At 39.3% G+C, this 25107-nt stretch overlaps 1 pseudogene; it reads right to left on the minus strand.

Annotated features, from left to right (window-relative positions):
- Positions 1 to 405: 405 nt before the first annotated feature.
- LOC138834417 (U6 spliceosomal RNA) lies at positions 406 to 505 on the minus strand (annotated as a pseudogene).
- Between the last annotated feature and the right edge of the window lie 24602 nt (positions 506 to 25107).

The following is a 25107-nucleotide window of genomic DNA, read 5'->3' on the forward strand; positions in this document are numbered from 1 at the left end:
ATTAAAGATATTCCTGGTGCTTGTCTGAAAAAAGTATCTATGTTTGTATAAAGTCTATAATCTATTTCATTGTCTTCTAGATATAATACTTTGAAGTCTACATTGTTTTATAAAATATAGGTTCATTAATAAATGTGTCCTTTCAGATTACATTCCATATAGGAAAAGTTTAAGATTCCTTTTTCCTAAGTCCTTATATTATTTTATTTCTTTGGGATAAAAAGATAATGTTATCTAATTTCAAGTTTTGTAAAGGTTATGCTATGTAAGGGCCTTTGAAAGTGAAGGTTTAATACACTGATGTCAAACTAACCTTTAATTCTATGAATTACAGGTTTTGTTACGCTTGTATTTTTGTAATCAACTTTTTCAAAACTGTTTTCCATTTCTTGCATTTTAAGAATGAAAAATATGGAATAATTCACAAATTTTCATACCATCCCTGTGCAAGTGCTATGTTAATCTCTGTATTGTTGTAATTTGTGTAGACTTGCTCCTGAAGCATGGAGTATCCTCTTAATTTAAGTAGTTAACAATGTAACCTTTATACAGGCATATATCCTTGGTTGCCTATTTGTAACAAGGAACCTTTATTGTTCCTAAATATGCTATTGATCTTATTTCTATAAATTTCTATGTATAGTGGAAAAAATTTATATTGTTTGGTCGATTGCTCACATTTGCCATTTTTTGTCAATGACTATTTTGTCGTTTTCATTTTAAATTTGACCGTATTTTGAAGCCTTTATAGCTAAGTCCAAAGGTAATGGCTTTTCAAGTACTTATTTATCAACTGAGTTAGCTTTGTGGAGCTAATGGATTCAAAGTAAGCCTTGCTTAAAAGCTACTTCTAAACTTCTGCAGGTTAAAATTTCCTAAATGAGGTCTCAGTGGTACAAATGTCTTTCTGACCCTTTACCCTTCTTCCATGTAGGAACAGACCAACCAGAATATCTTACCCTGACAGCATAGATTGTCTTACTGGAACAAAACTAATCTTAGTTACAAGGGTTCATAGAGAGATGAACACTTCAGACCTAATTGTTCAGAATAGAAGGTATTTTATCAAAATATAATTGTTAATTATTCCTATTATTTCAAAAGTAGCTAAAGCCAAGAAGGTGAAAAAATGTTCATATTCATGTTTACCTAATATCCTGGCCTGTGTACCATCCAACCAGGCAGGAACTTATACTAGTGACTTTCTATCACCAAATATTTCCATAGCTCCTGGAGAAGTCCATATGTTTTTCCTCGATATTAGGCCTTAAATTGGTAATGTTTTAATCAAAGTGTTTCCTCTTGCCTCCAGGCTGTAAATTTACAAATGGTAAAGTTTTAGGTCTAACTCTACCAAAAACTGAGGTAGAGATAATGGAATAATACTTTAAAACAGAGTTGCCTTTGATACCCTAACCACAACGGAACATTGCTTAACAATGTCTTATATTATATATACTTATATATTTTATATTTATATTTGCTGATCTTAAATTTCACACAGTGAATCTTACTAGAATTCATTGATAATTTGACAAATAAATTGAAAATTATTCCCATAAATAGATTGGAACATAAATAATTAGGTTTACAATATATATTAGAATATAAAAATTATCATTGCAATGTCTTCGGTATAAACTTGTGATACCTTGTAAGTGTTCTTGGTCTTCTGAATTCACATAGTAAAAAAAAAAAGCAGTATTGTTTTCCTCTAAGCTAGAAGAGATGTTACACTGCTGATATGTTTATTGTGTTAACTCGTTAGTCCCAAAGTTTTTTTCCATATTTCTGAAGCGTTCTTACTGATTATACACAAATTTGGCTGATATGATGCCTAAAAGCTATTATTCTTCTGCAGTACCCATGGGTCTGAGGATATCAGGTCCCAGTTACCTGCATCATCAGATAACATGGGCAAACCGTCTCACCCTGGCCCATGCAACATGCTAAGAGAAAGTAATTGAAGACCCATGTCAATTTCTTATTTCCTATAATATTTCAGTGCCCCAATTCCTTGCAGGAATTAGCAGTAAGCAATTGTGAAATGTAAGGCAACTTAAAATGATAGATGAGCTCACAAGATATGACAGAAAGTACTGTAGTTCAAACTTTCAATTTACAGATGACCAGGCCATATGAGTAAACAAAATCCCAAATGTCACAAGATTATTTTTAATACGCCTCTCCTAATGATGAATGGAAGATTTCAGTCCAGCATAAGTAGGCCAAAAAATAATTCCTGAATGTTAGATCCATAATTGTTCTACCAAGGCTAGGAAAACTTGACTTAGAGTTCAAATATAATTTCAAAAAACATTAATTGAGAAGACCCTTAGTACTTCAAAACACTGGTACTTCAGTAAAACTTGGTTCTGTAGTCTAAAAATGTTGTCATTCTCAAACCAATGGTAACCTACATTTAATCTCTTGAAAGTATATTCCTTTTCAAATAAACTTTTTAAAATCATATTCACCAAAATAACACTTGACAAGTAGATGATAGTGACATTAAGTTTTTCAAGTGTAGGAATCAAGTTACAATAGAGTTGATTTGTTTACCCAGCACTAATGCCAAATAAGTTCAACCATTCATTAAAGTGTAGAAATAGTATCTCCCACCATTTGCAATGTTCAGGAGGTGCCTTCCAGAAATGTGTTAAATACATCAGCCTCCCATAATTCAAACCCAAATATTAGCTAATAAAGTAAATTTCATCATAAAAAAGGTACATTTGAAAAAGTCACTAATAGTTGCCTTATCATGTGTTGCCTTATCATATATTTTCCGTATCTGTCTAACATAGTAAGAAATATGACTTTAAGTCTTGAATATGGGTACTGATCAGAGATGTGACAAACATAAAATCTGTCTTCTATTGCTATCATATTCCTTTACAGTAATAAATTTTAGTTTTCTTCTTTTTCCAAAACTTATAGGTAGTAGAAAATATCATCCCATGTACAATAAAATAATCACACACCATTGTACAAAGCGATTTATAAAAACTGGTAGTTAGCTATAAATTCTAAGTGATTTTTAAACTTTCTTGTTGACTAAAGATTAATCTTCCAAAACGATGAGAATAAAATCATGTCTAGGTGCTTCACGTCTCCCGTCTTGCAAATTGTTATTGCAGATGAATGAATTATGGAAATATAAGCTGACATCATTTCAAGTATATGTGGGATTGAAACTCCATGGAATGTATATAAACCTTTCAAAGTATTAACAGACAGTTTAACAGAACGACTATCAGGAAGTTGAAACCAGAAAGGAATAATAGTAAAGACATAAAATGAATGAAAAATGGAACAAGGGGCAAGTACAGCTAGAATACTCAATGTACACATGTAATAAAGGAAGTCCTAAATCTGCAATAAATCTTGGAGAAAGGGTTGGTTGAGAATCATAGAAGGAGTGACTCTGATCCAGGAGCACTGGACAATTAGGTGGAAATATTTAATTGTTACACAAATGCACAACCTTTTGAAATTCAGTTAAAAACACAACTACAAACAAAAACACACAAAAATCACAACCAAACAGCAATCCCTAGAGAGTATGTATAAGAGCTCACAAAATTTTAAGCAGTTAATGAAGGGCAGTCATAGGAAAAGCAAACAAACTGTTCAAAGAGGGCAGCTTGGGGTATGGGAGAATTTTGAACAGATTTAAATAGATTGTCAAATGTTATAAATCATCTATATCTACTGCAAATATTTTCTTCTGTGAGTATTCTTTTTTTTAAGGGTGGGTCCAGTCGTGGGGCCTGAACTCTGGGCCTGGGCGCTGTCCCTCAGCTCTTCAGCTCAAGGCTAACTATCTACCACTTGAGCCACAGCTCCACTCCCGGCTATTTTCTTTTTGCTTATGTGATGCTGAGGAATCGAAGCTTGTGAAGATAGAATGGAAGAAACAAGGTCAAGAACCCATTACACCACTGGAGAGAAAACAGTCCTCTATGGTTTTTCTCATCTTTCTTCACTACTCTTTCCTCATACTTTTATTTAAATCAAGTGATTTTGAATTACATCTTCCCTTCTTTTTCAAAGAATTACTGTTTAGTAATTAAATGTCAATTCACAAATTTTGATGTCTTTTTTCAAAAGAACTTTGAATTTAAATTCCATTGCAACCTTGTTTCACACAGTGAGAGTATATTTCCTGGGTAAGGACAATTCTCAAGGGAATCTACAGGATTTACAGCAAGGTTTGTGAGGCTTGTTTGTTTACTGTGGAAATGAGCCATATTCACCCACATTGCTCCCTCTCAGCTAAGTCTCCACGGATTTCTTTGCATGAAAGCCTATTTTCCCAAACAATTTTAAATGCTCTTAATAGGCTAAGTTGTTAAAAAGTTGGAAAAATTAAAATTTACCTTTCATAAATTTTAAAGCTCTTTTGAAATTCCTTTATCAGAATCATGAATTCACCAATCATAATCCCGCTTTTACCATCAAAAAGAGTTAACATGTTGTTTTCATGATATAGTATCCATGAAACTACTATTTTCCAGTGCCTTTGTTATGCATATATATGACCATATAAGCTGATACTGAGCAAAATGAACTCCAAGATATGGAAAGAGAAATATTTATTTGCGGTTGTTGTTTTTGATGTACTATGTGATTTTTATTTTCTTTGAGATTTTCCCCTATGGTTTATCCTCTGCTGTGTTTGATTTTGGTACCCTGTGTATTTTGTATACATTTACCTTAATTAGGGAAGGGAACAGGAACAAAAAAAATGGTGAGGCAAAGGAAAAAGAGCAAACCAATGAAATAGCAATTTTCACAAAACAATAAGTTGGAAATGGACATTACAACGTCTGAGGGGTATTGTGATGAAGGAAAAACTGTGAGAAAAATGAGAGAGGGGATAACAAGTTTGAAAAGTTATGTATTCAGTACCTTCCAATGGCTGTAACCCCAGTGCACATCACTTTCACATTAAAATTAAATTTAAAAAATAAGCTGATGAAATAAAATTTCACTGTTTTGATATAGTAAATATTATTTTTATGTAGTAACTTTTAAAAAATCAGTATTATTTGGCATCTAATTTGAATTAATTACCTCTTCTTTATCAGAGGGTCATCAACTTGAATGATATCCAACTAGACAATTTTTTCACAATTTACTTGCCAATATTTTGGAAATAGAATAAATTTAGTACTTTCTTATACTAAAACAGAAAACAGTTTAATTCTATGGAAACCCATAACTTTTAAAAGTAAATAAGTTGTTAAGAGGACAGAATGTATGTGTTCTTCAAAATTCCTATGACTAATAACTACTCATTTTCAAATTCTGAATATTCCATACCTGAGAGATTCACAATATACCTGTTTGCATGTTACGTAATTCTGCAATAGATGCATTTTCCAATGGGGTGTTACAGACTGAGAAGTGAACAGAAAAAGAGCCACATTCTGATAAAGGATAAAACTATGAAACATGTTATAATTAATTCTTCAAGAGTAAGCAGTTGTTTATCAGATTAAGCTGTTATTTCATGACCGTCAATCACAAGATTTAGGTCATAAAGTCATCCTAGCCCACCAGTTTCCAATTTGTAGGGGGCATCTCAAAATTCCCTTAATTCACATCAAGAATAGATTATCTCCATTCTGAAAATACACTGCATCTCTGCTAATGTTTTGCCCTCCGTGTTCTGGAAAGAACAACACTATAAACTGGGTTGCATCATTTTTCCTCCACTGGTATTCTTGGAAATATTATTTATATTTATACTTTTTTAAATATCATAGATAATCAGGATGCTAAGATTGTAAGATTACAGTTAAAAGCCTGTGAAGACTCAGGGTCTAGGTTGAAGGGGCAGAATGATGCAGGCTCCGGCCTCAGGATTATCTGAGGACTGTGTTTGAGTATTAGGAAAGCTCTTGGTATGCCGGGCTAGAGAGGGAAAATGTTCTCTCTCCCTATCTCAAAACACATGCCACAGACTCCTGGGAGCTGAGGAAGTAGCTCTTCTGATTGCTTAAGCATAGTTGAACAGCTGGTCAAGCATTTTCCTGAGATTGGAGAAGTGGTTTGAGCTTGCTCTAAAATAGTTTAGATAATAATATACCAAGACAGGGCTGGGAAGGTGGCTCACTGGTATAGTGCTTGCCTTGCATGCTTGAGGCCCTACATTCGATTCCTCAGCACCACATAAGCAAAAAGAAAAAAGCCGGAAATGGTGATGTCGCTCCACTGGTAGAGCTCTAGCCTTGAGCTGAAGAGCTGAGGGACAGCGCCCAGGCCCAGAGTTAAGGCCCCATGATCAGACCCCCCAAAAATAATAATATACCAAGGCATGTATCTGTTGAAATTTTTGTGTTAATGTCTTCTGACCAAATATTGTCAAAGATCATGCTTGCTTGTCTTTAAATACCCACTAACAATAAAGCATACCATGCAGTGGCAATTGCTGTATGCACTCTGCATCCCCAGTGTCCTGGCGATTTCTTTACCCTTACCCAGGGACCCCAAGGCACTAGATGATACAACTGGCTCCCAAACAGGGACCCTTCATTGTTGAATTCAGGAATGGATATTCAGGTAAGTACTTTTAATTACAGGGTGATAGGACAAGTTAAATCTACTCCGTACTTACATATGCTTAAACATTTACTTGCTGCTTTTGGTCTAAATATTTCTTCTTCTGACATAGAAATGTGTATTAATGTAGTTAGGGAATGGAATCCTTGGTTCCCCGATGAAGGAACATTAGATGTTGATAATTGGAAATGAGTAAAGAATAATGTAGAAAGAGCTGTTCGAGAAGGGGAAATGATTCCTTTTAGATTTTGGTCCATTTGGGCTATTTTACATACCCTTTTTAAAGCTTTGAATGAGGAAAGATTAATAGCAGACTTAAAGAAAGAGGCCACGCCTTCTATTGTAGGTTTACAATTGGAATCTGAGGTTGAGGACACAATAGATAGGATGCATTGCAATTAACAGAGAAAAAAACAAGAGGTAAAAAAGGCTGAAAAGGAACAAACTGAAAGTGTAAATAAAATGTCTGAGCAAATGGAATTGATTTTATCAAAATTACAACATATGGAGTTGGAAATTAGCAGAGTGAAAGGACAACCTGAAAATGTGAAAGTAAAGCAGCCTTCGGCTCCTTCACTTGCTGATGCAATTTTTACAGCATTACTCCCTCACAAAACAGAGGGCTCAGACCGTGAGTTTGATGATGAAATGCCTATTTTTTTCTTATCCCGTAATTCGACCACCCCCTATGAATGGTATATCTCAACCAGCCAGATATGAAGGTGCTGCTGTTGATGATATTGGTAAACTTAAGAAGGCAGTGATGGTGTATGGTCCTTGTAAGGTCAGCTCCAGGATGGCGAGAAAACTCCACCCTCCTTGCAGCAAAGTCTCCACACAGTACCTGCATTACCTAGGCAACTGGGACACCTGGAAGAGGTCACATCTGCATCCACTGAGGTCACATCTGAATTTGATGTGGCCACACCTCCTCTGACCATACCCTAGATAAGGCCTAGCCCAGGCCCAGAGGCACTCTCCCGCTGCTCTTTTCTAGCTCTCTCACTGTTCTTTCCTAGCTCTCTGCTCTGTCTCTCTGTTCTCACTGTTCTTTTCTACCTCTCTGTTCTCTCTCTGCTCTCCCAGTGTTCTTTTCTAGCTCTCTCTACTCTCTCACTGCTCTTTCCTAGCTCTCTCTCTTCTCTTTCTTTCCTCTCTCTTTCCCAGGTCTCTCTTTCCTAGGCCTTTCCGAGCCATGTGGAGTGCCAACCTTGCCTGGTCCCAGCGGGTCTACTGAATAAATCTACCCCTTACCTAAATACCACGTGCATGGTGCTATTCTTACTCAGCTACCTTTTTTTAAAAACCTAACATAAATGGTGGCATGACTTGGATAAAGGGCTTAAAGTCAGGATAGTTGGGATTTCTCTGTTTATTTTTCCCCTCTTTTTACTTTTTCTATTTGTTTATCCCTGTTTGCTCTGAGGAATAACCGCAGTTCTGATGGCCTTTTGCGAACCCATCTGTCTGCTGAAGACACAGCGGATTGATACAATTGCTGGTCTTCACATCCACGTCCACACCACTTCTCTACTGTGGTGAGTGATGCTACTCTATGATTCTCTGTTGCTCTCTCTAGAGGGCTCTGGGGGAAGTTGGGACGCCGCTTCTGCCTCGTCAGCTCTCCTTCACTCATCTGACTGACTCTCCTACTCATTAATGGGGTGCTGCAAATCATGCCTGAGCCATGAAACCCCATTGAAATGTCTCCTGTGCTCCCTGGAAAGCTAGAGCGCCTCATTTTTATGCCATTCTCAGATGTAGACAGTTTTTGCTACTGCAATGGTAAATGGTCAGAATTCTGTTTATTTTCAGGCTCTCTTTGTTCTCTCTCGGCCATTCATGTCAATTTTCCCTATCTCTCCCTTTCTTTTTTCTACATTTTGGCTTGTGCCCTGAAGAGTGAGATGCAGGCTGGGTCCCAGGGACCTCTTCTAGGTTCTCTCTCAAAGGCTAGCCAATTGTAGTCTTGGTCTATTTGTTCAGGGTGTCTATGCATTTTGTTTTTTTTTTCAGAAATTCACCATCTTGGCCACATGGTGGCTTAAGGATTTGGCCCCATCTGGCCCTAAACCTTCCACCAAACTTACTATTCCATTCTGCTATTGTAAGGTGCCTTGCTAACAATTTGCTTTTTTCACAGGCCCTGGTAACTGAGGCCCAACCATGTGATGTGCTTTGCTAGCAAAGATGTCTAAACATTGTTGTCAAAATTTTAGGTTTTGAGTTTTGCCTTTTTTGTTTTGTGTTGTGTATTCTACTGACTACATGGTTTTAAAATACTGGTCATATCTGTGGTAAAATTCTCATCACATATAATGAGTTTTGTCTTTTCAGAATATTTGTTGGCAATTCTTGATAAGCCTTTTTGTTTTGTGTTGTGTATTTTACTGACTACATGGTTCTAAAATACTAGGCATATCTGTGCTGAAATTCTCATCACAGCTAATGAGTTCTGTCATTTCAGAATATTTGTCGGTCAATTCTTGATAAGAACCAGGTAAGCTCTACTTATTCTACTTGATCTCCTTGTTGCTTTAATTGGAAATAATAAAGGGGTTTTGTGGCAAAGACTGCAGTTCAAAGACAGCCCGGGCTGAAAAATCCCTAAGACTCCATCGCCCAACTAACCTGCAAAGAGCCAGGCTGCAAACATGGCTCAAGACTCTTATCTCTAAGCAGCCAAACACTGGAAGTGCTATTTTAACTCAAAGTTGTAGAGTACTAGCCTTGAGAATAAGTGCTCACGGACCATGCCCAGACCTTGAGTTCAAACCTCCTTGAATACCAACTGGGACAAGCCATCCCAGCAATGAGCACCTAGACACAGCCAGTCTGGGGAACAAGGGAACATGGAGAGGAGTAAGAGGAGATGACACATCAGCTACTTTGTGCCTGCCCTTTCAAAATTATCCAGAGCCAGGAGGTCAGTGGAAGTAAGAAGCCTGCCCATCCAATGTCTATACCTGTCTACTTATTAACTGAACAGGAATTTATATTCTTGCCTTTGTCACCTGACTTCTCTACCTAGTTGCCAGATATCAATAAAGCCTAGCCCAGGCCCAGAGGCGCTCTCTCACTGCTCTTTTCTAGCTCTCAGTGTCATATGTTATTATAACATCAGAAGACGGGCAGACAGCTGTCCTTAAACCTTATATTATGGAAGTTCAAGTTAATATAATTGGTAGAGATGTACTGGAACAATGGGGAGCTCATATTGAATTTTAACATTTTTAGATGGAGCCCATAGAGATATTATGGAAATCTGAGGAACTTCTTTGGATTCAACAATGTCCTTTATCTAAAGAAAAATTAGAAGCAACTCATCAATTAGTGGAAGAACAGTTAACCAAAGGACATATTGAGCCGTCTATGTCACCACGGAATTTTACAATATTTGATATTAAAAAGAAGTCAGGGAAATGAAGATTGCAGACTGATTTACAAGGAAGTAAAGCATCCATGTACCCTATGGGGGCTTTTCAACCTGGTATACCGTCGCCTGCCATGCTTCCTAAAAGTGGCCAATAGTAGTAATAGATTTACAAGATTGCTTTTCTACCATTCCTGTACATTTAAAAGATAATAAAAGATTTTCCTTTTCTTTACCACAAATAAATCATCAAATCCCTCATCAGCACTTCCAATGGAAGGTGTTGCCTCAAGGAATGATGAATTCTCCAACTATGTATCAGATATGTTGATAAGGCCTTAAAACCTGTGACAAAAATGGCCTCACATTTATATTTTTCATTGTATGGATGATATTTTATTTACAGGATCAAATGTGACATAATTAGACATTGTGTTACAGTGTTTACCCTCCATATTTATAGATTTTGGATTAATAATAGCACCTGAAAAAATACAAAAAGATATGGAGGAAAAATATTTAGGATTTATTTTTGTTTTTTTGTTTTTTTTTTATTTTGAAAGTGCGGTACAGAGGGGTTGCAATTACATGGGCAAGAGAGTGAGTACATTTCTTATCAAGCATTGTAGCCTCTTAGTTTACCCTTCCCATCCCTTTCCATTTTCCTTCTCCCCCACCAAATCCACCCCCCCCCAAGCTGTAAAGTTCGTTTTCGACATGACAACTTGTACTTCTCATTGTTGCAACAAGTCCACCTGTATCCTTATTTAAATGACTGGTTTTTCCCCTTCCCCTCCACAAATTATACCGACATCAAATAGTGTGAAAGCAGGGGTTATACAGTGGGTAAGGGACATACAAAGCATCAAAGAAATAATCTTATAAATGCATTAGAAACAAATGCATGAAAGAAAAAAAAACATTTAAATACATACCTTAGGATTCATTTTCTAACATCACCTTATCTGACCTTTTCTGCTTGACTCATACATATACTAGATATTGCAAATAAGCGAAATCATGGGACGTATGTTTCTTTGGGCTTGGCTTACTTCACTGAATATAATATTTTTCCAAGTCTTTCCATATCCTAACAAATGGGGCAATGTCATCCTCCATGCTCCTGGATTGGAAAGATTAACATCCTGATAATGACAATATTTCCCAAGGCTATCTACAAATTCAATGCGATACCTATCAAAATTCCAACGTCATTCTTCAAGGAAATAGAAGAGGAAATCCAAAAATTCATATGGTACAATAAATGACCCAGAATAGCAAAAATGCTCCTCAACGGAAAGAACACTGCTGGAGGAATATCAATACCAAATTTCAAACTCTACTATAAAGCCATAGTAATCAAAACAGCTTAGTACTGGCACAAGAATAGACCTCAGGACCAATGGAATAGAATTGAAAACCCATAAATGAACCTACAGACATACAACCATCTAATCTTTGATAAGAGAGCTCAAAAAATAAAATGGAAGAAAGACAGCCTCTTCAGTAAATGGTGCTGGAAAAATTGATTAACTACATGTAGAAAACTAAAGCTAGATCCTTGTATATCACCATACATTGAATCAACTCCAAATTGATAAAAGACCTCGGAGTCAAAGCAGACATTCTGAAAACATTACAGGATGGAATAGGAGAAACCCTAGGTCTCCTTGGTGCAGGCCGAAATTTTCTTAATAGAGACCTGGAAACACAAAAAAATCAAAGAATGGTTGGACAAATGGGATTGCATGAAGTTGCAGAGCTTCTGCATGGCAAAGGACATAGTTAGCAAGATCAATAGAAAGCCCACGGATTGGGAGAAGATCTTCACTAGCCATACAATGGATAAGGGTCTAATATCTAAAATATACTTGGAACTCGAAAAATTAAACCCCTCAACAACAAATGCTCAAAGAAACAACTGCCCAATAAATAAGTGGGCTAATTACTTAAAGAGAAACTTGTCTGAAGAAGAAAGAAGGATGGCCAATAGGCACATGAAGAAATGCTCAACCTGCCTAGCCATAAAAGAAATGCAAATCCAAACAACTTTGAGATACCACCTCACCCCAGTTAGAATGGCTAAAATCAAGAACTCTAATAACAACAGATGCTGGAGGGGATGTTGACAGAAGGTAGCCTTACTTCATTGTTGGTGGGAGTATAAACTTGTTCAACCACTTTGGAAAGTAGTATGGAGTTTCTTCAAAAGACTCCACATCGAGCTCCCCTATGACTCAGCAATCCCACTTTTGGACATTTACCCAAATGTTTACAAATAAGACCACATTAAAGCTACCAGCACAACTATGTTTATTGCAGCATTATTTACCATACCTAAGATCTGGAACCAACCCAGATGCCCCTCAGTAGATGAATGGATCAAGAAAATGTGGTATATATACACAATGGAATTCTGTGTCTCCATCAGGATATGTTGTTTGTAGACAAACAGTGACACCTCAAAAAATATCTTTACGACGTGATCAATTACATACGTTAAATGATTTTCAAAATTTAATAGGAGATATTATTTGCATGCGACCGGCCTTAGGAATTCCTACTTACCAATTACATAATTTGCTTTCATTGTTACAATTGGAGCCTGATTTACATAGCAAAAGAACTTTAACTAAGGAAGCTGAAAGAGAAGTACAATTTGTAGAACAGAGAATTAAAAAAATGTTTTTACATCGAGTAACGCTAAATCAACTCATAAATTTATGTATTTTAGATACATGGAAATACCCAACAAGAATTATACGACAAAATGAGATACCATTAGAATGGATTTATACGCAGCATAGATTTACAAAAAATATTATTCCTTATCAACAACTTTTGGCAATTATTATTCAACAGGCCAGGCAACGGGTATTTACCCTATCGTGGTATGATTTATTTGAAATTATCTTTCCTTTGCCAAAAGTCCAACTAAAATATTTGTTAACCCTGTCTGAAACGCTACAAATAGCATTAGTAAATTTTACTGGGCAATATTCCTATCATTTTCTCATAGGTAGATTGTGGGATTGCTTGCATAAACAACAACTTGTCATTAATAATATAATTACCAAGGTACCTATTTCCACTGCTCTTACCGTTTTTACAGATGGCTCCAAAACAAAAAGTGCTATTGGACAACAAATAAATATTGGGTACAAACAACTACTTAAGCATCAGTTCAACAAAATGAACTTTTTGCTATTATTGAGATGTTATAAGATTTTGTGGGAGATATTAATATTGTTACTGATTCTGCCTATGCTGTAGGAGTTGTGACTAATATAACTGGAATTACACATTCATCTAAACCCCAGCTAAACCAACTATTTAAACAATTACAAGCTTTACTGCAACAACGTAATGCCAAAGTGTAACTCACATTTGAGCTCACTCTTTGTTACCTGCTACCTTGTATATGGCAATAATCAGGTTGATAAATTAGTTAGTTTTGCTTCTGCTAAACAGGATCATGCTCATTTACATACAAATGCTAGCCATTTACATATACATTATAAAATACCTTATTCTCAAGCTAAACAAATTATAAAAAGGTGTCCTATCTGCAGACCCATGCATTTGAGAGTTGTACCTGCTGGAGTAAATCCTCGAGGATTACAACCTAACGAGCTCTGACAAATGGATATAATCCATGAATAAGCCTTTGGCTGTTTTTCCTTTGTACATGTTACAATAGATACGTATTCCAAATTTGTTTGGGCTTCTGCCCTTATGGGAGAAATTGTTAACCATGTAATAGAACACTTATTGGAAGCTTTTGCCATTATGGGAGTGCCTGCCAAAATAAAGACTGATAATGGACCAGCCTATAAAAGTATCAGATTTAAAAGATTTTGTGAACTTTATGATGTAATACATATTACAGGAATAGAATACAACCCCCAAGGACAAGCCATTATTGAACGAGTTCATGGCATACTAAAACAACAAATTAAAAAATTAAAAAGGAGGAAAAGGTTGGATGAGGGTATGGATATTTTGTGGTTTTCCATGCAAAATCCTAAAATAATTTTACATCAAGCTCTTTATGTTCTTAATTTTTTAAACTTACCACAAGTAGATATTTTAACTAGAGCTGAGCGCTATTTTGAACAAATATCAGAAAAACATTATTTAAATGCTTATGTATGGATTAAGATTGCATTGGATGCAGAAAGGCAACTAGGAACATTATTACATAAGGGGTGAGGATAGGGTTTTGTGTCTACACAGGATGGCAAACAATACTAGCTTCCTGCCTGATGGATACAGATGCGGCCCAGTGAGGACAGCCCTGTATCCTTCAAGGAATCGGCCACCAGTTGAGGAAAAAGAACCCTTAGATATGTATTTTAATGTTTTTTTCTTTCATGCATGTGTTTCTAACGCATTTATAATATTATTTCTTTGTTGCTTTGTATGTCCCTCCCCCACAGTATAACCACTGCTTTCACTATATTTGATATCAGTATAACTTTTGGAGGAGATGGGGAAAAATAAGTCGTTTAAGGATACTGGTGGACCTGTTGCAACAATGAGAAGTACAAGTTGTCATGTCCAAATCGAGCTTTACTGTGGAGAGCTGCAGGAGCCGACCAAAGATGGCAGGGCCACATGGCACGGCCATGACAAAAGATGGCGCTGGCTTCCGCCTTCCGCCTTCCCGACAGCGAGTGCTCTCTGTGAAAAACAACTCCTTATATGGCTATGGCTTGGCTACTGGCTTGCTTCCATGTTTGTGACCCTATTGGTATTTGCCACGTGTCACTTCGGGGTTGGCCATCCAGGAGGCTTATAACTGGAGTGCGGGTGCGGGGCGAGGAAGAAGCAATAAAAGCTAACAAACAAGGTTCCTGAATAAACTGCTTTGACAAGAATCCCAGGTCGTGTCTTCCTTGCTGGTCAAGGTAGATGCGACAGCTGGTGGCCCATACGGGGAACTAACTCCACAAGGGATTCAAAACTCCTGGCAGTCAGGGTGGTTCACCAGTAAGTTCCCAGGAAAAGGAAATCCGCGACAAGAGCAGGGTAAGTTCCCAGGTAAGTGGGAATCCACGATTAAAGCGGGCATAATACGGGTCTCTTCTCTGTAGATAAAGAGAGAGTGGAAACCCGGGAAGAAATACAGGCCTAAAGTAAAAGTAACAAAAAATAATTTTTTTAATAACTAAGATGGGCGCCGCGACTTCACATCCAATTTTTCTGGCCTTGGAAGAGCTGCTACACTTAAAAGGGCTAAAGTTAAAAAAGGATACTTTACAGAAGTTCCTTGAGGCTTGCAATATTGTAGCTTCTTGGTTCATAGTGTCCGGGAGCCTTACAGCAGCTTCGTGGGAAAAGTTAGGGAGGGATTTGGACTTTGCCTATAAACAGGGCACATTAAGGGCAGGAGTCCGCCCCATTTGGGCATTGATTAAGGGCTGTCTGGAGGATCAGAGCTGCTGTGAGATTGTAGAAAATGGACAGTCAGCACTGGTGCAGTTACAGGAGAAGAGGTCAGAGAACGCGATCAGTGAAGTGGGAGACAGTAAACAGGGCAAAAGGAGGCAACTATACCCAGAACTGTCTGAGCTAAAAAAGGAAAGAGAAAGTTCCAGCGAGTTAGAGGAGGAAGAAGTGAGAGCACTTATTCAACAGATGAAAAGGAGCAGTATAAAAAAGGGAGAACATAAGCTAAGCCAATCTGTGCTTAATGAGGACATAAAAAGAACTTCTGGTCAAGCCCCTTTAGATGACGTAGAAAGACCTTCCAGTCAAGCCCTTTTAGGTCCTCCTCCATATCTACATGGAGCCAATGGGCATACATTTTGCCCGGATACTTGGAGGACTGCTTGAGCAAAACTCGCCTTTCCAGTTTTTCAAGACAATAATCAACTGAGATTTCATGAGCCTCTAGAATTTAAAGTAATTAAGTCCTTGGCTGAGTCTGTTGGGACGTATGGGATTTCAGCCTCTTTTACCGTGGCTCAAGTGGAAGCTATAAAAAGATATTGCATGACTCCCTCTGATTGGGCAAGTCTAGCACGAGCATGTCTGAGTCCAGGCCAATACTTGGATTGGAGGGCATTTATGCTAAAATTTTGTAATGAACAGGCAGCCATTAATCAAGCAAACGGATGTCAGGCTTGGGACAGAGATATGCTCTTAGGACAAGGCCGCTTTGCTAATGCTCAGACAAGATATCCCCCTGAAGTGTATCAACAGATAAATGATGTTTTCATTAGGGCGTGAAAATCACTACCAAATAAGGGGAAAGTTAGTGGTAATCTCACCAAGATCCTGCAGGGGGCTACCGAGCCTTTTTCAGATTTTGTGGCCAGAATGGTGGAAGCAGCAGACAGAATTTTTGGGGATCCTGACATGGCTATGCCTCTTATAAAACAATTAGTCTATGAGCAATACACCAAAGAATGCAGAGTTGCCAGGTTTCCCCTTTTGTGTTTTTGATAATTAACAACATCTCTATATGTTCAGATGATGTGTGTGCTTGTACTAATGAAACCTGCTATTATGCTACCTGCTGGAGTTCTCAATATTCGTTAGCTATAGTTGCACGCATTCCGCGTTGGGTGCCTGTGCCAGTAGATGCTTCTCAATCTGTAACCTTGTTTAGACATAAAAAAAATTGGCAATAATAATAATAATAATAATAATAAAAACACCCTTCCTTGGTTGGGAAGTGGTCTCGATAAGAAAAAAAAGAGAGAGAGATTTTGGCTTCACTGCGGCCATTGTAACTGCTATAGCTGTGGCTGCTGTGGGTGCAACAGCTGCCGCTGTCGCCATGTCACATACTGTGCAGACGGCTCAGACTCTAAATAACTTGTCGGCTACTACAGCCAGAGCTTTGGATTTACAACAAGTGGCCATTGCACAATTAAAAGGAGGACTGATGCTGTTAAATAAAAGGTTTGACCTTGTACAGGAACAGGTTGATATCATGTGGCAGTTGGCTCAGCTGGGATGTGTTCAAAAATATGAAGGGCTTTGTATTACTACTATTCAGTATTATAACTATACCCAAGCAGCAAATTTGTCTAAACAACTGTCAAGTTATCTTTTAGGCAACTGGACAGGGGAATTCGACCAATTGATGTTACAGCTACGATTGGCCATTGTCTCGGTAAACTCCACCCAGATGGATGATGCCCAGTTAGAAGATGTTTCCTCCTGGATTTTGACAGCTGTGGATCATTTGAAGGAGTGGGCGGGAATAGGCTCCCTTATTGGTATCCTGGCATTGGAGATCTTGCTGTGCCTGTGGTGCATATACCGGATTAGGAGCTCACAGCGCAGGAGTATGGCTATGGTGGTCCAGGCCTTCACTGCCATTGAGGCCAGACAGTCCCCTCACGTGTGGCTTGCCACATTAAGAGAATAGCACAGGGTGTAAGGCAAATGCACTGCACATGGGCAAACGCACTGCACATGGGAATCACTTCCTGGCGTGAGCCCAAGAAGAGCATGTTGGGTTACAAGTGGGTTGATGCCCAAGATCCCACCTCTGCAAAAAAGGCATCGGACGGGCCTGGTCATCACTGGGGAAAGCACGCACCTCAGGCGAAGACCAGTGCAAGGTCCTCTCATTAATGTTTCAGACAGAGGCCCAACCTCTACTCTTACCTGTATCTCAATAAAACAAAAAAGGGGGAGCTGTGGAGAGCTGCTTGAGCCGACCAAAGATGGAGGGGCCACATGGCACGGCCATGACCAAACATGGAGCTGGCTTCTGCCTTCCGCCTTCCCGACAGCGAGTGCTCTCTGTGAAAAACAACTCCTTATATGGCTATGGCTTGGCTACTGGCTTGCTTCCGTGTTTGTGACCCTATTGGTATTTGCCACGTGGCACTTCAGGGTTGGCCATCCAGGAGGCTTATAACCGGAGTGCGGGTGGGGGGGGGAAGAAGCAGAAAAAGCTAACAAACAAGGTTCCTGAATAAACTGCTTTGACAAGAAGCCCGGGTCGTGTCTTCCTTGCTGGTCGAGGGGGGGCGGGGGGGAGCGGGGAGAAGGATTGGGACTGGGTGAGGGGGAGGCTGGGAAGGGATGTGAAGGGTAAACAAAGGAGGAGGCTGCAATGCTTGGTAAGAAATATACACATTATCCTGTCCATGTAGTTGTAACCCCTCTGCACATTATGTTCACAAATAAAATAAAAATCAAAAAAAGAAACCCCCACTGCCCATCTGGGGGCAGGTTAAAAAGTTGACTGGAGAAGGACAAAAGATGTTACAATTCAATGATAAACCTGTCACTGCTGAGAACTTGTTCCTGGCCATGTGTGCCCTGCTTACTGTAAACTCTGTCCATGCTAATGCTAATGTAAGTTATTGGGCCTTTGTTCCTAACCCTCCTTCATTGGAACCTGTTGTTTGGGGATATAACCGTCTATATTCTTCCTGCGGTTTTATCTCCTCCTTGGAATAATTTCACACTTTGCAATAAGGATGATGGTAGCTTTTTAAATTTTACTTACTATACTCATTCCTTGCCTGTTTGTCTGGGGCCTCCTCCATGTTTAGTAATGAATTGGCAACGTTGGGTTTTACCTGGGAAACGCACTTCCAATTTTAAAACACAGTTTCAGCGATTAACTTCTTGGCCATTAATAGTAGCTGGGAAAGTGTCACTGATGGCAAGTTATCCTTACCTATGTGCCCTGATTTTACTTATATTGATTTAAAATATCAGCCTTTTGTGTGCCAAGAGTGTAGAGAAACATTTGGAAAAATGTTCAATAATTTTATTAATTGAGGACCTTTTGGACAGTTTATTAACACATGTTCAGAATGGAATATTACCAGATGTGATTTATCAAATGTTACTAGGATGCCGGAAGCCATTAATGGATCGCTTACTGAAGTTCGATTGATGGCCTGGGGAGATGGAGGCATTGCAGATGCTCTATGGGCTTTCATGGCTGCACCCACTGCTGTTCAGACTCATCTTTGGAAGGTCGCAGCAGCGCTGAAACCATGATGCTATCAAATGGATCGTTTTCAGGGACGGTGAACTCTGCATCCACTTATAATTTTACTTTGTACAAATCTTATGATTCAACTGCTTGTGTAGCTCTGCCTTATGCACTTTTAGTGGGAAATTTTACATTTTCTCCTAATATTTCTTGTTTTCATTGTCGCCTGTGTTCTTGCATTAATTCCTCTTAATTTTAATGACAGTATAGTACTATGATATTACAACAAAGAACTCATATTTGGCTACCTGTCAAATTAGGAAGACAATGGTCCCAAAATCCTTTGGATAGTGTTGTTATTGAATTTTTTACCAAAATACTAAAATGTACAAAGTGCATGATTGGAGCCATGGTAGCTGTCATCTTAAGCTTAATTGCTATTACCACTGTTGCTGCGGTGTCTGGAATTGCCCTACACACTTCCTTACAAATTAGCACTTTGTGGAAGAATGTCTCCTGGATTCACATGAATTGTGGGTCTCACAGGTAGAAATTGATGCTCTATCACAAACACAGATTAATATTCTTAAACAGATAGTGGGATGGTTAGGACACAAGTTATTGGTTGTGGAAAAACAGTTACTGTTAAAATGTAATTGGAATTTTACTACCTTTTTCATTACTAATGTAAAATATAATAAATCTATACATGATTAGAATGTAATACAGCAATATTTATCTGGAAATTCTACTGCTGCTCAATTGATTGCACAATTACAATTTAATGTACATGAGAATTTTGGTAAACAATTTACAAATGATGATGATTCTAATATTGCTGATGCACTTATTAAACAATTAGAAGGGTTGGATACAAAAAAATACTACAAAGCATTTCACATATTGCTAGTGGTAGGGAAATTATGATTGTTAGTATTTTGATTGCATTGGACTGTTATGTTTGATTTTTATGAAACCAATGCAAACATCTATGATAACTCTGTGGAAAGCTTTACTTTAAAACAAAAGAAAAAAGAAGGAAATTGTGAGGACGCAGGGTCTATGTTGAAGGGGCAGAATGATGCAGGCTCCAGCCTCAGGATTATCTGAAGACCGTGTTTGAGTATTAGGAAAGCTCTTGGCATGCCGGGCTAGAGAGGGAAAATGTTCTCTCCCTATCTCAAAACACATGTCACAGACTCCTGGGAGCTGAGGAAGTAGCGCTTCTTCTTAGATTAACAGCTAGTCAAGCATTTTCCTGATTGGTTTGAGCTTGTAATAAAATAGTTGAGATAATAATATACCAAGACATTGCCGCATAGGTCAAGTAAAAATCTATCTGTTGAAATTTTTGTGTCAATGTCTTCTGACCAAATATTGGCAAAGATCATGCTTCCTTGTTGTTAAATACTACTAACAATAAAGCACAGCATGCAGTGGCAATTGCTGTTTGCACTCTGCATCCCCAGTGTCCTGGTGATTTCGTTACCCTTACCCAGGGACCCCAACGCACTAGACATTGGCAAAGGCCCACCCAGGCAGGAAGGTTCTCTAGATTCTTATCTCCAATAAACTTTTTAGGAAAAGCCAGACACAAGTGAGCTGAGGTTGAAGTGGTAGGGCATGGGCCTTGAGCATAAACAGGCTCAGACAGTGTCTAGTCCCTGAGTTCAAGCCCTAGGACAAACCAATAAAACAAATCACAAACCGAGCATTTTTCTCACTGTATACAGAGGCACATAATTAAGGGAATTGCTTCCTGTCTTACATAGAGGTAGAAGAAAGAAGATGTCGCACAATTATTCTCTTCATTCCATGTTATACCAAAGCCTCAAAAAATCACCCTTTTTCTAAATTTATAAATTAATATCATCCATTTTTTGCCAACTCTGTCTACATTATTCACGTTATCATTTTATACATGAAGTGTTGGTATTATCTACTGAGTTCTAATTATAAATCTCATGAAAGAATATTCTAGGCAAATAGCATGCAAGACACATTTGTAAATTTGTCAATTAAACCCTCTACTTAAAAAGAATTTTGTAGTATCCTATAGAATATGAAATTACAAACAAAACCAAAACATTTATTTTAAATATAAACTCTAATTTAGCAAGATCTACATAGTGCTACATTAGATTAACTTTGCTATTTTTCCAAGCTTAAGATTTTGTAATCCTTTATCCTTTCCTGTAGTGACCGTCTACTCTACCAGCGAGGAAAAACGACCACCACACCAGGAGTCTTCTCAGATCACGCTTTATTGGAGAGCCTTTTAGTTGTAGGAGAGCTTGGGCGCGAGAGAGCGTGCACCAGAAACACAGCCGCTTATATAGGAGAATCGGAACGCGGGTCTTTCTATTGTTGGTCGCCTGCCTTTCACCGTCACCAGGTGTCATGGGATTGGCTGGGGGCTCTACCTGGCTGGTGCACGCGCACAGCTCAGGCGTCCCACCAAGCACCGTCTGGGGTGGAAACCTCAAAGCTGCAAGGGAGTGGGCAGAGTCTCGCCTCGGCTCCCTACAGTTCCCCCTTCTTTGTTTTATGGCAACAGGTAAGAGTAGAGGTTGGGCCTCTGTCTAAGACATTTATGAGAGGACCTTGCACTGGCCTTCGCCTGAGGGGCGCGCCTTCCCCAGTGATGACCAGGCCTGTCCGATGCCTTTTTTGCAGAGGTGGGATCTTGGGCATCAACCCACTTGCAACCCAGCATGCTCTTCTTGAGGAGATGAGAACCATCTCCTCAAGTTCAGTGCACTTGCCTTGCACCCTGTCCCAAATTGCAAATTGCATACCTGTCCCGGTGCAATGGGATCCCCTGATCCCTCGGGGTGCTAAGGCTATGCAGAATGGTAAGGCTTAACTGCCTCTTAGGGCCGACAGCCAAATCTGGGGTGAGGATCCACTCTCCAAAGTGGCTAAGGCTTGCGAGATAACAACCTTGTCCCTTCTGGTTTGGGCTCGAAGGCGACAGACCAACCATAGGCAGACCACGCATCCTCCCAAGCAGCAGGCTAAAAACATTCCGACTCCCACCCGCTCTTTGGAAAAGGACACCACAGAGGCAATCCAGTCAGTAAATTGTAACAGCCCACAGCATCATTGGTTTAGCTATCACAGGTATTGCTATTAGCACTGTTGCTAACAGCAGGAAGATCAGCTGCATCTTCAAGAGCGGGTTCTGCTGCAGTCTCCACCGGCCTGGTCAGTCTCGTTGGCACCCAGTGAGGTACTTCTTGACTCTGTGGAAAAACACAAACAGCTCCCCTGGACCTCGTTATTACCGGATCCGGTCCATACCATTTATTATTAATAACATCCTTCCACATAACCATGTCTTTAGTATCCATGGAGTCTCTTGTCATATGCCGATCTGCGGCAGACTGATCGTTGTCATTTAGAATTAAAAAATTAAGGGTAAAGAGCGCAAGAGAAAGTCTTTCCCTGGGGGACGCGGACTCAGCAACTCCCCCTTTTTGTTTTTGAAGCATTTCTTTTATGCTTCTATTAGCTCTTTCCACTATACCTTGTCCTTGAGGATTGTAGGGCAATCCGGTGGTGTGGGCAACCTGCATTTGTGCGCAAAAGGCGCGAAAACCATGGGAAGTATAAGCAGGGCCATTATCCGTCTTAAGTCTAAGGGGCTTTCCCCAAGCTGCCCAAGCTTCTAAGCAGTGTATTCTGACGTGAGACACCTTTTCTCCTGCCAGAGGTGTGGCATGAATGACACCAGAAAAGGTGTCCACAGACACATGTAAATATTTCAACTTACCAAATTCCGTCAGATGAGTAACATCCATTTGCCATAGGGCGTTTGGTCTCAACCCCCTGGGGTTTACCCCCACATGGGGAGGATGAAGAAAGGTAACACAAGATTTACAGGCTTTAACAATATCTCTTGCCACATGCCTGGACAAATTATATCTTTTCCTAAGGGTATTAGCAGGTACATGATACAATCTATGAAAGTCTTTTGCCAATTCTACAGGATCAGCAGCAACCAGAGCCATAGCCCGAGTTGCCTGGTCCACCAAATCATTACACCTTGCCATCGGGCCCGGCAACATAGAGTGGGCACGAATATGTCCAATATAAAAAGGATGTTTTCTGTTTAAGATAAGGGATTGAATCTGTAACAAAACATTAGAAACTGTACTGGCCTGCTTAACTGAAGCAGCAACTTCAAGAGAAGCAACAGCATTTACAACATATAATGAATCAGAAAATAAATTAAAAGGTTGATCAAATCTTTTAAAAACTTCAAGCACAATTAAACATTCAACAGCCTGTGGGACATTCGGCCGAAAATTAAAGACTACCGGCTGTTTGTGTCCTTGAACAAAAAAGGCACCTTGTCCAGATTTTGATCCATCCGTAAAGATGGTTAGAGCATCAACCAAGGGCTCCTTTGAAGTGACAACAGGAAAATACACTAAATTTTTGTTAACTATGGCAAGCAGAGAATGCTTAGGATAATGATTATCAATTACATTTGGAAATGAGCAAACAAGAATTGCCCACATATCCATTGTGGCTGCTAAAATTTCAACTTGCTCACGGGTGTATGGAATAATTAATTTATCTGGAATTTTTGCAAAGTGCATCAAACAATACTTCATACACAAAATTGCCTGTTTAGCCACTAATTCAGGAAAATATTGTACAGTTTTTGCTCCCACAGAATTGCCGTGGAGCCAACATAAGGGGCCATTTTGCCAAAGAACCCCCGTGGGATAATTTTTTGTTTTTAATATACATAAATCAATAGGTAATTTTAAATCAACCCGTGAAAGTTGAGCCCTAGACAAAGCTGCCTCAACCTTTTGTAGGGAATTTAGTACTAAAGGTGTCAGGGATATAGAGGAGGTGACTTCAGGGTCGCCCTCCAAAATAGCAAATAAAGGTAACAACTCTGACCGAGGGAGATTAAGAAACCCCCTTATCCAATTAATATCTCCTGCCAATTGCTGAAAATCATTAAGTGTTTTGAGATGACCAGTTCGAATGGAAAGTTTTTGTGGTTTAATCTCAGTAGGAGAAACAATGGTTCCCAGAAATTGAACAACACTAGTCTACTGAACCTTCTCAGGGGCAATAATTAATCCTTTATTAGCTAAGGTCTCCGTTACCTGCCCAAACACCTTATGAAGAGTCTCTACCGAGGGAGCAGCCAACAAGATATCATCCATATAATGGACAATCCGTACTTTTGGAAATCTTTCCCTAACAGGGATTAATGCAGCCCCCACGAACAATTGACAAATTGTTGGGCTATTAGCCATCCCTTGGGGGAGAACTTTCCACTGATAGCGAGCATCCGGAGTTTCATGATTAACCGAGGGCAAAGTAAAGGCAAAGCGCTCCCTATCCTTTTCATAAAGAGGTATGGAAAAAAAGCAATCCTTAATGTCTAAAGCCAAAATAGGCCACTCTCTAGGTAAAGCAGAGAGCAGTGGAAGTCCCCTTTGGATGGGTCCCATAATTTGCATCTGGGCATTTACTGCTCTAAGGTCATGTAATAATCTCCATTTTCCGGAGGCCTTTTTGATCACAAAAATTGGGGTATTCCAAGATGACACTGAAGGCTCAACATGCCCCAGCTGCAGCTGTTCCTGGACAAGAGTTTGAGCCGCTTCCAATTTTTCTCGAGAGAGGGGCCACTGAGGAACCCACACCGCCTTTTGCGTTAACCAAGGTATGGGTACCACACCTTCAGTGGAAGCTTTGTTTTCAGAGGCCCCTAAGAAAAACCCAAACCCTTCCTGTCCTGTTTAGGAAGTGGCTCTATCGGCTCCTTGCGTCCTTGGAGACTCCTACCAAGCCCCAAGGCTGGCACAAATCCTTGCTGTTTCATCATATTCTGACTGGCCTCAGAATAATCATTAGTTAAAGTTAGCTTCAGCTGTTGCTGCACATCTCTTCCCCAAAGATTGACAGGGACGTCTACCACAAATGGCTGCATTTTTCCAACCTGGCCTTCGTCTGTTCTCCAAGTCAATTCTTTTGCACTTAACTGTGGGGCATCGGCATAGCCCAGCCCTTGTAAGGTCTGGGAGGATTTCTGAGTTGGCCATTGCTTTGGCCACTCCCCTCTTTGGATGATGCTTCGATCTGCCCCTGTATCCACCAATCCCTCAAATCTTCTCCCTTCCACTTGGAGAGTTAGCATGGGTCTTTGGTCTAAAGTTATGGACAGGCATGTAAGTTCGACTCCAGTGGAGCCTAGCCCTTTATCTCCTCTCTC

The sequence above is a fragment of the Dipodomys merriami genome, unplaced genomic scaffold, assembly GCF_024711535.1.
Source record: "Dipodomys merriami isolate MVZ:Mamm:240054 unplaced genomic scaffold, mDipMer1.0.p SCAF_214, whole genome shotgun sequence".
NCBI lineage: Eukaryota > Metazoa > Chordata > Mammalia > Rodentia > Heteromyidae > Dipodomys > Dipodomys merriami.